Genomic DNA, 14,731 nt, shown 5'->3' with positions numbered 1-14,731 from the left:
AACGTCATTCCTTCTATGAACCTTCTAATTTGGAGATTCACATTGAAAATCTCTGAGATATATTTGCCTCTCAAATCCTCTGCCAATTTTACTTTTCGTGGTGTTGAATGGGTAGCTGTATATTGCCTATCTCTCTCGGCCCAGGAACATTCCTTGGCATATTCTGTAATGTCACCAGGCACTGGGAAATCTCTAATAAGCATGAATTAAGCAACTATCTTCCTCCCTAGAGGACATAATGCTAGCTAAATACAATGACTGATTTGGAAAATATAGTTTAACTTTTCATAAGATAATCGTAATAAATAGTGGCTTAAATCTGCTTGGCACTGAGTACTCTAGACTATCATATTTGGAGTATTTTTCATCTTAAGAAGAGAAAATGCTGGACTAACATCATAAAGACTTGAGAATGACTATTTTGCCTGAGGAAGACATCTAAAATAATTTATTAGGGTCCAGCATTCCAAATATCAAGTTTGCCCCTTTTAAGGTCACACCTTGTTTACTTTATTGTGCAAAGTCCTAAGGGTTTCTCTCAAAATCCTATATATGCACACTGTCTTGCACTTGGTTGGAACTAAGTGGTCCGTATGGAATCTGACCCCAAATCTGACCAAAATAAAGCCTCATATTGGAGGGCAAACAAGTAGGAGGTTCAGAAAAATAGTGAAAGCAAGAGACCTTTATAGAGGACTTACAGCTCCCCAACCACTATAAACACATGTCTGCTTTGGAGAGAGAAGAAATCACTGAATATCACCTCCATGTTCTCTTTAGAGTAGAATGGTAGGAAGGTACTTTCACCCCTGAGGAATTATTTTGCTTGGTGAGCCTTGTAGTGTTATTAAGAGAAAATTACACTGACAATCCCAGAATCATGCCAATGTATGCCTGAATGAGAATCCACTTGGCAACATTCCCAACTGGTCATGCATATCTAGCAAAGTACAGAATGGAACATGATGCATGGTGAGTGATTGATGGAATCTGTCCACTTGTGGACCTCAAGTGAGAGGAAACCCTTCCCAAGCCATTCCCTTTGACTCTGTGATGACTGCCATTGGAAGGAAGTTTTCCATTTTTCCAATCTAAATCTATCTCTTTATAGCTTCCAAACATTGTTGCTCATCATAGCAAGTATAATCCCTCTTCTACAGAGTCCTTCATATACTTTGAGACAGGTCTTATGTACTTTCTCAGTTATTATCAGGGTTAAACATCTATTCTTCCTTCATCATTGTGTAGTAAATAAAATGATAGACTTTCAATCATAAAAATACCTAGAATCAAATATAATATCTAATTCGTATTTGCTGTGTGACCCTACAGGCAAGGGACTTATACTTTTTCTGTCTCTATTTCCTCATTTGTAAAATGGGGATGATAATACTTACCTCACAAGGTTGTTATAAGGATCAAATGAGATCACAGACTAAAACATTAATAAAAGTTATCTACCTCTATAGCCCTTAATAATAGTCATTGTTAGGGGCATCTAGGTGGCATAGTGGATAGAGCACTGGCCCTGAAGTCAGAAGAACCTAAGTTCAAATCCGGCCTCAGACCAAACACTTGACACTTACTAGCTGTGTGACTCTGGGCAAGTCAGTTAACCCCAATTGCTTAAAAAAAATAATAGTCATCACCCTTCCTTATGTTAGACTATAACAGTGCCAAACAGTAAAGAATAAAAATGGGATAGGATAGTTAAAATGTTTCAAAGTAGGACAATATAACATTGCACCTTCCATGTTTTAACCAAGAATCTAAAATTCAACTGAATTTCCAAAGCAGCAATGAAGAGTCAATTTCTACTCTGACAGATGTTGATAAGATGAAGATAAGAAAGGACATTGTACCTACCTTGGAGGAGTTTACAGTACAGTAAGAGAATGAGATGAGTACTTGAATACTGGTGCTACCAATTATAAAGTGAGTGTATAGGAGAGATCCAGAGGGGGTAAGAGATTTAGAAGACATCACTCTGAGCCAGAAGGGATGCCAAGGAATAGTTTGTGTCGTTGTTTTTCTTGGTTGTGATGGTTGGTGTTGGATGGTAGTGCTAGGGACAGTAATAGAAAATGGTATCTAAGCTTAAACCTAGGGAATCATTTCAAGAGAAGGAGATGAGGGTGGGACGAGACCATTACAAAGCGGAGGGAAAGCAGTGACTGTCTTGAGCTCTCTCCCAAAGCCCTCTAAATACCTATAAGAAATGGCTCTAAAAAAATTCTAAAGCAGCAAAACCCACAAAAAGACAGAGTGAAACAAATTTCCAGCCAAAGACAGCCTGGATGGTTGATCAGAAAGGTATATCGCGCCGGGCGGGGAGAGGAGCGCAGCTTGGCATGGGTGCGCAGGCCACAGCGACCCTGGAGCAGGTCTCAGAGGACTGAATCACAGGCAGCTGTGGCGGTTTCCAGACTTCTCAACCCCTGAATGCCAAAGACAACTTAGAAGGTCAGTGGGAAAAGTCTGTGTCTGCAGTGAGAGAAGAGCTAGGTCTCAGCCTCAAGTCTCAAGCGCAGGCCGGGGTCACGGCTTTTTCCTGAGCTTCAGGCCCACAGACTGAGGGGGGAATTGAGTAGCTGATAAGAGCGGGATTGCAGGGATCTCTTTGCCAGTGCTGAGGCAGGAATCTCTTGCTTTTCCAGTGCTTGGATCTAGGTCACAGTTCTGAAGGGCGGTCCTGGGGCCAGGAGGAGCGCTGGAGTGGTGGAGCTTGTTGTGGCTGTGGAGAGGAAACACCTCGCCCCTTATTATAGCACCTTGGAAGAACTGAAAATTTTCAGGTCCCTAGAAGTACCTCTGAAAACAGCTGTACAAATCCCCGAAGCTTGGGACAGTAAATTCTCCACATTGGAAGCAGACTTTTACCTTAACAAAGCATTTAAAACTCAAGTAATTGGCCAGGATCGTGAGTAAGTCATGCAAAAAGAGTCAGACTATATTATCTTACTTTGGTGACAAAGATCAAAACGTACAACCAGAAGAAGACAACAAAGCCAAAGCTCCGACATCCAAAGCCTCTGAGAAAAATATGAATCAGTCCCAGGCCTTGGAAGAGCTCAAAAGGGATTTTGAGAATCAAGTAAGAGAAGTAGAGGAAAAACTGAGAGTGATGCAAGAAAATCATGAAAAACAAGTCAACAGCTTGTTAGAGGAGACCCAAAAAAATACCGAAGAAAATAACATCTTAAAAAATAGCCTAACCCAAATGGCAAAAGAGGTCCAAAAAGCCAGTGAGGAGAAGAATGCCTGAAAAAGCAAAATTGGCCAAATGGAAAAGGAAGTCCAGAAGATTACTGAAGAAAATACTTCCTTAAAAATTAGAATAGAGCAATTGGAAGCTAGTGACTTTATGAGAAATCAAGACACTGTAAAACAAATCCAAAAGAATGAAAAATTAGAAAACAATGTGAAATATCTCATTGGAAAAACAACTGTCCTGGAAAATAGATTCAGGAGAGAGAATTTAAAAATTATTGGACTATCTGAAAGCCATGATCAAAAAAAGAGCCTAGACATCATCTTTCAAGAAATGATCAAGGAAAACTGCCCTGATATTTTAGAGCCAGAGGGCAAAATAGAAATTGAAATAATCCACTCATCTCCTCCTGAAAGAGATCCCCAAAGGCAAACTCCTAGGAATACTGTAGCCAAATTCCAGAGTTCCCAGGTCAAGGAGAAAATATTACAAGCAGCCAGAAAGAAACAATTCAAGTATTGTGGAAACACAATCAGGATAACACAAGATTTAGCAACTTCTACATTAAGGGACTGTAGGGCCTAGAATATGATATTCCAGAGGGCAAAGGAGATAGGATTACAACCAAGAATCACCTACCCAGCAAAACTGAGTATAATCCTACAGGGGAAAAAATGGTCATTCAGTGAAATAGAGGACTTTCAAGCATTCTTTATGAAAAGACCAGAGTTGAATAGAAAATCTGATTTTCAAATACAAGACTCGAGTGGAACACGAAGAGGTAAACAGAAAAGAGAAAATCATAAGAGACTTATTAAGGTTGAACTGTTTATATTCCTGCATGGAAAGATGCTATTTGTAACTCAAGAGACCTTTGTAAGTATTAGGGTAGTTGGAGGGGAAAAAATTATATGTACATAGATAGATATAGATAGATAGATAGAGGGCACCGGGTGATTTGAAAATGAAGGGGTTATATCTGGAGAATAAAATTAAGGGGTTAGAGAGGATTATACTGGGAGAAGGAGAAAGGGAGAGGTAGAATGGAGTACATTATCCCACAAAAAAACCACAAAAAAACAAAAAAACAGAAAAGAAAAGGCTCTTACAGTATAGGGGAAACAGGGGAAGGTGAGAGGGAATGAGTGAATCTTATTCTCATGGGATTTGACTTAAAGAGGAAATAACACACACACTGAATTGGGTGTGGAAATCTTTCTTACCCTACAGGAAAATAGTGGGGGAAGGGGACAAGAGAGTAGGGGGATGATAGAGAGGAGGGCAGATTGGGAAAGGGGGTAATCAGAAGCACATACTTCTGAGAAAGGACAGGGTCAAAAGAAAGAATAGAATAAATGGAGGGGCAGGATAGGATTAAAGGAAATTGAGTTAGTTTTTCACAGTGTGTCTACTATGGAAGTGTTTTGCATAACTGCACATGTATAACCTATATTGAGTTGTTTTCTTTTTCAATGAGGGTGGGTGGGGAGGGAGGAAGGGAGAAAATTTGGAACCCAAAATTTTAAAAACACATGTTTAAAAAAATGTTTTCACATGCAACTGGGAAATAAGAAATACAGGAAATGGGGTACAGAAATCCATCCTGCCCTATAGGAAAATTGAAGGGGAAGGGGATAAGAGAAGAGGGGGAGAGATAGAAGGGAAGGCAGACTAGGGGAAGGGGTATTTAGAATGCATGCCATCTTGGGGTGGGGGGAGGGGTGAGATGGGGTGAAAATGTGGAACTCAAAATCTTTTGGAAATAAATGTTGAAAACAAAAAAATAAATAAAATTTACCATAAAAAAGATTAAAAAAAAGAATATACTAGAGTATACTGATATCAGATTATATCTCTCCTATATGGCATGTCCTCATACTATGGGATTTTACTCTGACAAAATGATCTCAAACTTCTCCCTAAAAACAATGAATTCTCTTCTTTAATGTGAGTATTTTTCTTTTGGTGCTGTGAGACTTCTGGTCATAGGAATCTGTGGTCTCTTAAAATTAAATCTGATTGTCTTAAAGGACAAAGATGATGGGCGTGGCTAAGAGTAAGCTGTAACATTTTTTTAAAGAGCAAGCTCTAACACATTCGAGACAAAGAAATGCAGAGAAGTGTAATACAGGTTCTAAAGGCAGGTTCCCTGTGGCAAAAGCATTGGACTTCCAAGAAAGGAGATGCATGCTCTTCTTTGATGTTTCTTTTTAAACTTCTTTGTGTAGAATGATCTCTTCCCTCCCTCATCTCTTTCTCTTGAAATGATTCCTTAGGTTTAAGGGAGGGGAGGGTTGTAACCCTCTTGTTTGTTCAGGAAATGAAGACTTTGGTTTTTTAAGAGTTATAGGAGGCCATCAAGGTAACGTTCTGCTTAAATAGAAGTTGGCAGTACATGATCTCACAACAGAAAACAACCTTTCTGTCAATGTATTAAGAAATCACTGAGTGAAGACAACTAATATATCTTTTCTATACCAAGAAATTGACCCAGGAGAGACATCCATGAAATTTACAGAGAAGCAGCTGCTCTCTTTCCAGGAAGAAAATATGGTAAATATTCAGTCTTGTTATAGAAGATGACTACATATCACTATAGCTCAAAGGGCAAGGGAAGGAAAGAGAACTGGGAAAAAATATACTAACATAGAAAAGAGTATTAAAATACATAGCATACAATATCCTTGAGACATCAAATATATCTCCATTGAATGAATCCATTTATGAAGTGCTTGCTGTGGATAAAGAAATGTTCTATAAGGAACTTAGAATCCAGTGCATCCAGGTTGGCATCTGGTATCTGGGGATTTGGTATTTCTATCTTCCATATCTTTCTACATCTACAACTGCATTTATACCTATGCTTATATTTAGGGATAAAGATATAGATATCACTTTATAAAAAAAAGTCAATAGATATCTATTAATATCTCTCTTTAGAGAGAGAGAGACGGATAGATCCAAGATATAGATAGATGGACACATGCAGAGATATAGATAGATAACTATATTTCAATATTACTGGTTTCCTTTGTAATCTTATGTATTTTATTTTATGCATTTAAAAGTACAATCCAAAGAAATGTATTATAATCTTCACCAGACTGACACAGATTTTCATTACACACACATACACACGCAAATACACAGGAGCACATACATACACACGTATGGACACGTTACGAAACCTGGTATAATGTGAATGCATCTGTGTCTGTGTGTGAATGTGGTGGAGGAAGGGAGATAAGACTAACAGAATTATAATACATAACACTATACCATACCATAAATTCATTTGAAAAACACAACACCAAGTATTTTGTTATATTTTTTGAAATCAATCAAACAATGAGAAGTTATTAATCAACTAAGTACTGTGAGAAATTCAAGAGATCCGAAGAATGAAATGATCCCTATGCTCAGGGAGCCTGGCTTCTACTAGGAGGCTATAAATATGTTTACAGATTTCAGATGGTTTCTAGCTGAGTCTGAATGTTTGGCATGTTGCATATGTATAACCTGGGCTTGCAGGACAGAATGCTATGCTTGACAAAGTGCATAAGATGCAGAGTTGTGTGAGCTGCTGGAGAGCGGAAGGGACGAGAGGAAAGGAACAAATGAGATATGTAGTTCTAGATTCTCTTTTGGGATCAACTCCAGATATGTGAAGGGAGACAGAGAAAGAATTGAAGGCCTCAGGCATGTAGGGGAAGCTGGCTTCTCAACATGTCCTGATTTTTAACTGGCTTCCTCAGAGACTTCAATGAATTTCTCTTTGCTCAAAATCTAGGCCTCTGTAATGGTTGACCTGAGGTCTCAATGAGTTCATATCTAAAGTGCTCATTTGCTCTTTGCACCTTCTGTATATTCTAACCTATTTAATTTTTTCAGTTTTTTTTTTCTTTGCTGTTTCATGTGGATAGATGAGCTAACTTGCTGAGATAGTCTTCTGTATAACCTGCATGCGGTGGGAAGAAGTTAAGCCAGCAGGTACAAGCAGGGGGCAACCCTCCTGTTTTAAGGGATAGAGACCAGGATAGTAGTAGACTTTCCATATTGAATGCATTTTGTCCATAAAGAAGTAATATTTACATGAACAAATCAATATAATTCTGGTCCAGTAAACTTCCTGGGGTTTTGTACACTCATCTGTGTGGTACCCCTGGGAGAAGCTTGTCCCTTCTCCCACTTAGTGTTCTGTCCTCCTCTTAGCAGTGGTACAGACTTCAGATCATATCAATCGATTGTTTCCATAAAGCCACATTTAATCCACCCACATACACATACATACCTTGCATAGGTAGCACTCATCTTACTAATATAATTAAGTGCAGTGAATTTGCCTGATTATACACATGCTCACACACGTGAAAACATACATAAACAATCCAACCTGCCCACTAGAGAAGGGGTTTTCATTCCAAAAAAAATTCTCTCTCTCTCTCTCTCTCTCTCTCTCTCTCTCTCCTTCTCTCCAGCTGAGCTGAGCCCTTGTGGGAAGCTCTTTGCTCTGAAAGGTGAAAATCAGGAAGAGATATATAACTTTTCATAATTTAAATATGATTGTCAGTGTAGGTTTTCCCAAAAAAAATACATATAATGAGATTAAACATTTTACACTTATGTTTTTACAAGTTTCCATCTCTTGCCCATCCTTCCTTAATGTGCCTTACATTAGCTCAGGTCCTTAGAACACTACTGTGTTCTCTGATAGCCGTGTTTCCTGTACTAGCCAATTCCAAAGCTGGGCTCTGGGGGAAGGAACCTTTACTCCTCCCTTGCTTGTTACCATCACCCCTCCTCTTTACATAAGCAACAGGAAGATTGAAACTGAGGGAAAGTGACAGAGGGTAATCCTCCCGTGAGTTGACCTCATGATCTCCATACACGAGAGGGCAAAGACGACAGAAGCCAGAATGACAACAGCAACAGTAGCCAACTTCAGACATCCAAAAAAAAGCAACATACCACAGCACTAAGGTATATTGCAATACTTTAATCTTGTTTTCAAACATTTAAAACAACAACAATAAAACCAAAGATTATTTCTTTTGAAGAGTGTGGCCCAATTGTCTAGGACATAGTGTCTTCCTGATCAGGCCATGAGCTTCTTGGGAAAAGGTTTTTTGTTTGTTTGTTTTTTTTTTGTTTGTTTTCTTCTGTATTTTTTTGTTTTGTTTTCTTTTTAGTCTTTGAATCTTCAGGGCCTGTAGAGGCTAATGATTTCCAAATGAAGAAGATTTGGGTTCAAATCTTGCCTTTGGACCTTAGTAGTAGTTATTTGATCTCAAGCAAATCAAGTCATATAGCTCTCAGGCAACTTTGTCTGGTCTAATCTATTTGCTCACAAATAGGGAACAAAAAAGCGTTGGTGGAGGGACTTATCATATGTGGTCCCCCAACTTACATGAAATCACAAATCTTTATATCTCCACAGCACACAACTAGGTACTTAGTGGATGCTGAATAAGGTTTGTTAAATCAAATTGCAATGCTTGGATACTCTCTGGGTGGTTAATGTAGGGAAATAGACAAGAATTCTGTGGAATGAGAAGGTGGAGACTGGTTACGTTCTCCTTGAGGAGAGGGATGACCTACATAGACAAAAAATCTTGGAGCAAGAAAAAAGTTCCAAGGCAAACTTTTTCACATAGCTTGCAAATGGCAGGCCTCTTCACTTCATTACTAATTCATGGTGAAGGAGCCACTGATACCAGTGGCCTCTTTGCTTTAATCACTATAATCCTAAGAATAATTGAATGCTGGATTCCTAAAGTAGAAAGAGACTTCAGAAGGCATCTAATTCAATGTCTCACCCACTTTAGGAATCCCCTCTAGCTAGTCTTTAAGAAGTGCTGATTCACCCTTTGAACAGTCCCCTCTGATGGGGAACTCATTATAAAAGGCAACAGGCCATTTCAATGGGGGAGAATCTTAATTGTTAGAATGCTTCCTCACTTTGTCAAAATTGGTTACCTTATTCACAATTATGCTCTCTGGAATCCTTTTCAATTCAATTTAATATGCCAAATACTCTTGAATCCTACTGACTGTATTTTGCCTCTTTTTGTATCTGCAGTGCATAGGATAACCTGACACCTAGTAGACACGATAAATGTTCATGGATGGATTGATTTTGTATTGTTTTCTTTCATTTGAATGTAAGCCCTTTGAGGTCTTTCTACTTATATTTGGATTTGCTGTGTTTAGCATAGTGCTTGGATGATAGTAAGTAAATAAAATAAATGCTAGTTGACTGAATTAATAAGCAAAGAGATAGACCAGAGTTGCTACTGTCTCCCCTAAAACATCACCTTGCCTCCTGCAGACATTTTTTTTTTGAAATTCATATTTAATCATCAGTAATCGTGTTATTTCTTCAGGACAAGAATGTTATCTTTCTGCTTTTGTATCATGCATGCCTTGCAAAGTGCTTAGCCAATAATAGGCATTTTCAATAAATGCCTGCTGATTAAACAATATACTTCAGGCAGGGCTAGAGGCAATACCAAAATAGTCCCTGACCTCAAGCAGGTTACATTCTAATGCTACCTGTTTGAAATTCAAAACCTCTTTCCGGACATAAGCCAATAAACACAAATCTTCAGTAAAAGATATAAACTGTATTAACACAGGGTAAATAGATCAGAGAGAAATGTCTTATCCCATGAAAAATATTCTTTTCATCCTTCAGTCATTCTGTCCAATTTAATAAAATGCCACCAATATCCCTTAAGGCCTTACTATGTACAGGTAAGTCTCAGTCCCAGTCAAGAAGATAAAGGGTCAGGAAAGAACCTGGTTTTGCATCCTGCTTTTGATGTACAAGTATATGACCTGGACAAGTTTCTTAAACTCACTGGGAGTCATGTCTCATCTCTCACTGCAATGTGCAGATGAATTGATAACCTTCATTGCTGAGTGGATTATCCACATGGGGTACTCTGCCATACTGCTAAAAATCACAAGCTACAAAATACATAAATGTGTATGCATAAAACACATGTGAATACATATATGTATATGTGTGTGTGTTTATATATATCCCAACCCCCACCCCCCAAACAAACAAAAAGAAACAACTTTGGTGTGGTACAAGCCTACGGAATGATAGTCACAAGCACTGCATGAGAAACTTGACAGATATTGTTTGATATTGCAAATGCACATGATGATAGAATTCACAGGTACCTCGTGTTCCTTAGATAATAAAATTCCATTTTCCAATGGAATGCATTTATTTTCATCAAAATCATAGCGTGTCTTAAAATTGGTTAGACATGGCTTATGACAAAAGTGTCCAGCGTGTGAAGCATTTCTGAGGGGCTCCAATTCTCCATGGTACTTGGCCTTGCTCCAGCACATTAGCTGAAAACCAACCTTCCCAATGTAGAACATTGATTAGTTGCAGTAAACTATGAAAGATATTATAAGCGTGAAGTTTCTATCACTTTAATAGGGCAACAACTTTATTTTTGTGTTGGTTTATTGGTTTGTAAATCCATTCTTTTAAAAGAAAATTCTACAGTAAGTCAGACTTTTTCAAAACAGAATTATTGCCCCAGCTTTATCTCTCTCTTTATTTTTTTATTTTATTTTATTTTGGGGGCATGTAAATGAGATATTTTAAGGAGAGGAGATGATGTGTGTATTTTCTTTTATTCACCATACTAACTCCCTAGCCTCATAATGTATTAGTTTGTTTCCTGTGGTTCATGAAGCCTGAAATGATTTTCAAGCTAACTCCAATAAATTGCCTACTGTTAATATACAGAAATCTTCTGACCATCCCATATTTAATTAAATCAACATTCAAGAAACTTGCATTTTTGATAGGGGTGTAACTTTAAAAAAAATAAATTAGGGATTCGATTCAAACGTGCCATGTGACAAGTTGTTTGAATTAAATTCTATATTTAGATATTTATTTAAATATTGGTTTAAATTGGTTAAAATTGATTTAAATATTGATAATAATATAGTCAGAATTTTCCTGTTATTAATTTTGGAGCTTTTTGTGGTACTTGCTTACCTATCAAAAACTGACATTTCAACCACAGAGACTTGACAATGGTAAGAAAGATAACAGCAGCGTGACTTGATGTAGGTTGTAGAGTCAATATCACAACTCCCATTTCCACTGGAAAACTGGAGCCTCAGAAGGTGGTGGCTAATTCTCCCCACCAGGGTCTGAGGAGAATCTATTGGATGGGGGAGGTGATTTTTTAAATGCTGTAGTTCACAAGTCCCTGCAAGTGTGATTCTTATTGACAAATAATCAGTCTTAATTCAGTTTTAGTTAATCAGTAAACATTAAGTGCCTGTTGTGTGCCAGGCACTGTGCTAAGTGCTAGAGATACAAAAAAAGGCAAAGGACTGTGCATACTCCCAGCGAGCTCATAGGCTAACAGGGAAGACAAAATGCAAACCATTATATAAAAGACAGATATCCACAGGATAAATGGGAGAAGATCTCAAAGGGAAAAAATCAGAGTTAAAGGGAGAGACAACAATCGGGAAAGGCTTTTGGTAAAAGGTGAATTTTAACCAGGACTTGAGGGAAGTCAGGAGTCAGACATGAGGAGAGAGAATGATATGCATTAGGGACAGTCAGTAAAAAATGTCCTGAGTCAGGAGATGGAGTATTGTAGTTAAACAAGGAGAAGTCACTGCAGTGCATCATAGATTAGATGGAGGCTAGATATCAGGATGTAGGATCTCATTAGCTCTTCATTCATTAAATAGTCTTAACTGATTGGATTGTTTGATTAAATGGAATTAGTTGAGTTTCTTGTCTTTTCTTGGAGCATGACGTGAGGAGGATACTGGGAGAAATTTCCATTTGTTCAATCATTTTCAGTCATGTCTAACTCTTCATGACCCTATTTGGAGTTTTCTTGACAAAGATACTGGAGTGGTTTTTCATTTCTTTCTCCAGCTCATTTTATAGATGAGGAAACTGAGGCAAACAGAGTTAAATGACTTGCCCATGTTCACATAGCTAGTAAGTGTCTGAGGCCAGATTTGGACTCACAAAGACTAGTCTTCCTGACTCTAGGATAGGCACGCTGTACACTGTGCCATCTAGCTACCCCAGGAGAAATTTAGGTAGTCTAAAAAAACATGGTATTAATAAAACTAATTTTTGAATGACACATATAGCAATGTTGTCTTTAGGGAAAAATTAAAGTAAAACAAATTCAGTATGCACATCTAAATCTGTAAAGGAAAGACAAACATTTATAACTGCTAAAGGTATGACTTTAATTTTTAAGGTTTAAGTATGTCATCAATTTTATAATAATTTTTTTGAAAAAATGTTAGAGAGGCACCAGAAAATGGGGGACTTGGAGTCAAAAGGGTTTTGGTACAAAAATGTGTCTCTGGACACTTACTAGCTTTCTGGCTCGAGGCAAGACATCTCATGAGCCTCAGTTTCCACATTTATAAGATGAAGATAATTATCAATACCTCACAAGGTTGCCATCAGGAACTAATAAATTAATGAAGTACCCCACAAACAATAAAGCACAATTGAAATGTGTATGTCGTTGTTATGCTTGTGATTGTTGTTATTGTTACCAATACCACTACCACGAGCTCTCATTTATATTGAATGGTTTTACTCTTTTCCCACACAGAATAGTCTGTCTCCAGCTCAGCTGCCTTTGCACAGCTGACTGCCTCCCACTCTCCAACCTTCCATACCTAATACAAATTCCCTCCTCTTTCTGAATCTTAGAATCCTTACTTCTCTTCAAGGCTTACTTGAGCTACCACCTGCTACAGGAGCCATTTTTCTGATCCTGCTCCCCACTATTAATTGAACAATTGTTAATACTTTTTTTCCCATTCTCCATCTTTCTCAAGTATCCCTGTTGACAACCTTATCTTTGTGTTTTCTGTTCAACTCCAATGGAATATAAGTTGTTTATGGTTGGGGATATTTATTTTTTCTTTAGTTTTTATATCCCTGATATGACACATATTAGTCTAATATCATACATATAAGTTCTTAATAATGATGGTTAAAATGATTTTTTTTTAAAAAAATCCCCTTAAAGATTATAGGTTATGTCGCATCAGTTTATAATCTGTTGATTAGTCTTACTACTGACTCCCTTTAAATAGGGGGAAAAAATCACATTATTATAAAGGATACTTCTTGGCAGGGAGCTATGCCAGGAAATGAAGTTTATATAAAACAAAAGATAATGTTTTTAAGTACTCCTATTTGTATTTCACAGACATATGTGGTACTTTAGGGCATAGTATGTGGAATGTTTAAAAAATAAGTGCTTTATTATGAATTTAACATTAAACATCAATAGAAATAACTTCAGTTGCTTAGTAACTATTTATGTTTAAATTAATTAATTTAAATGCATCAAGCATCTAAACTTTGAGAGTTCTTTCCTCTTAGAGCCCATCAGGATTCTCTCTCAACTCGTATTCCTTTGCTTTTCTCCTATGATAATAGTGTGTTTACCCTCCTTGTCTCTCTGTCTTTCTGTCTCAGTCTCTCAGTCTCTATCTATCTACACCTCATACACTCACGCACATAATCATAACTATATTTGCCTTGCAGCTTTTCAGATAGGTTTTTCCAGTATTCTAATGCTGAATAATTGTCCAACTTAATTGCTTTGTTGGATACCATCACCTTCCTAAACCACAATTTATTTAACCATTGTTGGACATTTAGCTTGAATTTGTTGTTTTGTTTTGCTTATTTGTTTGTTTTTACTGTTGGTAATTTGTGTTTCACATTATTAATTTATTTTATTAAACTTATTGTGAGTAAATAGAATTAAAATTAAGACATTTGTTATGAAGTAATTTTAAGCTGTGGCTGACATTGCTATTGTAGCATTTTGATCTGGACATAGGTTTGATGTATGAGATGAAACAGTCCTCACCATCTCCTTGCACACCCACCTGTGGATGGTGGGCATTGCTGGTCAGGTTTAATCACCCCTTTTCTCTTCCTTTTAGGGAATTCCTATTTTTTAGTCACCTGTGTGTGTACAGTGGAAAGGCGGTAAGGATTGATTGAGGCTATACATCCCAATAGCTTATATTGTCCCAGGCCAGGCAGCAAAATGTCATTTTGAGTCATTTGAACTTGAGGTGCAAAAGAAAAATAAGTGCTTGATGCATTTTAGTACTGACCTTTGGAAAATTTATAAAAAAGTGAATTAACCAAACTCATGAGATTGATTATTCATTTAGCTTATTCCCCAGCCAGAAACTGGGGGTATAATGTTTGAAGCTTGATCTCCCAAACCCTTAAAGGGGAGATCTGAGTATGGCCTCTAGTTAGGTTATAGAATTAGTTATGAAGAGCCATGTGGAGAAGCTGAAACACCATCTTGGTGAAGATCATGTTCTAGGTCAGACATTCCTGTTTCTTGGAAAATGAGAGATGGTTGTTTTCTGACACCTGAGGAGACTTTGCTTAAATGTATGAAGCTCTATCTATCTATCTATCTATCTATCTATCTATCTATCTATCTATCT

This window comes from Vombatus ursinus, unplaced genomic scaffold, assembly GCF_900497805.2.
Source record: "Vombatus ursinus unplaced genomic scaffold, bare-nosed wombat genome assembly UNPS02014847.1, whole genome shotgun sequence".
In the NCBI taxonomy this organism is placed as follows: Eukaryota; Metazoa; Chordata; class Mammalia; order Diprotodontia; family Vombatidae; genus Vombatus; species Vombatus ursinus.
The sequence above is the reverse complement of the archived record's forward strand: the minus strand, read 5'-3'. Positions refer to the sequence as shown.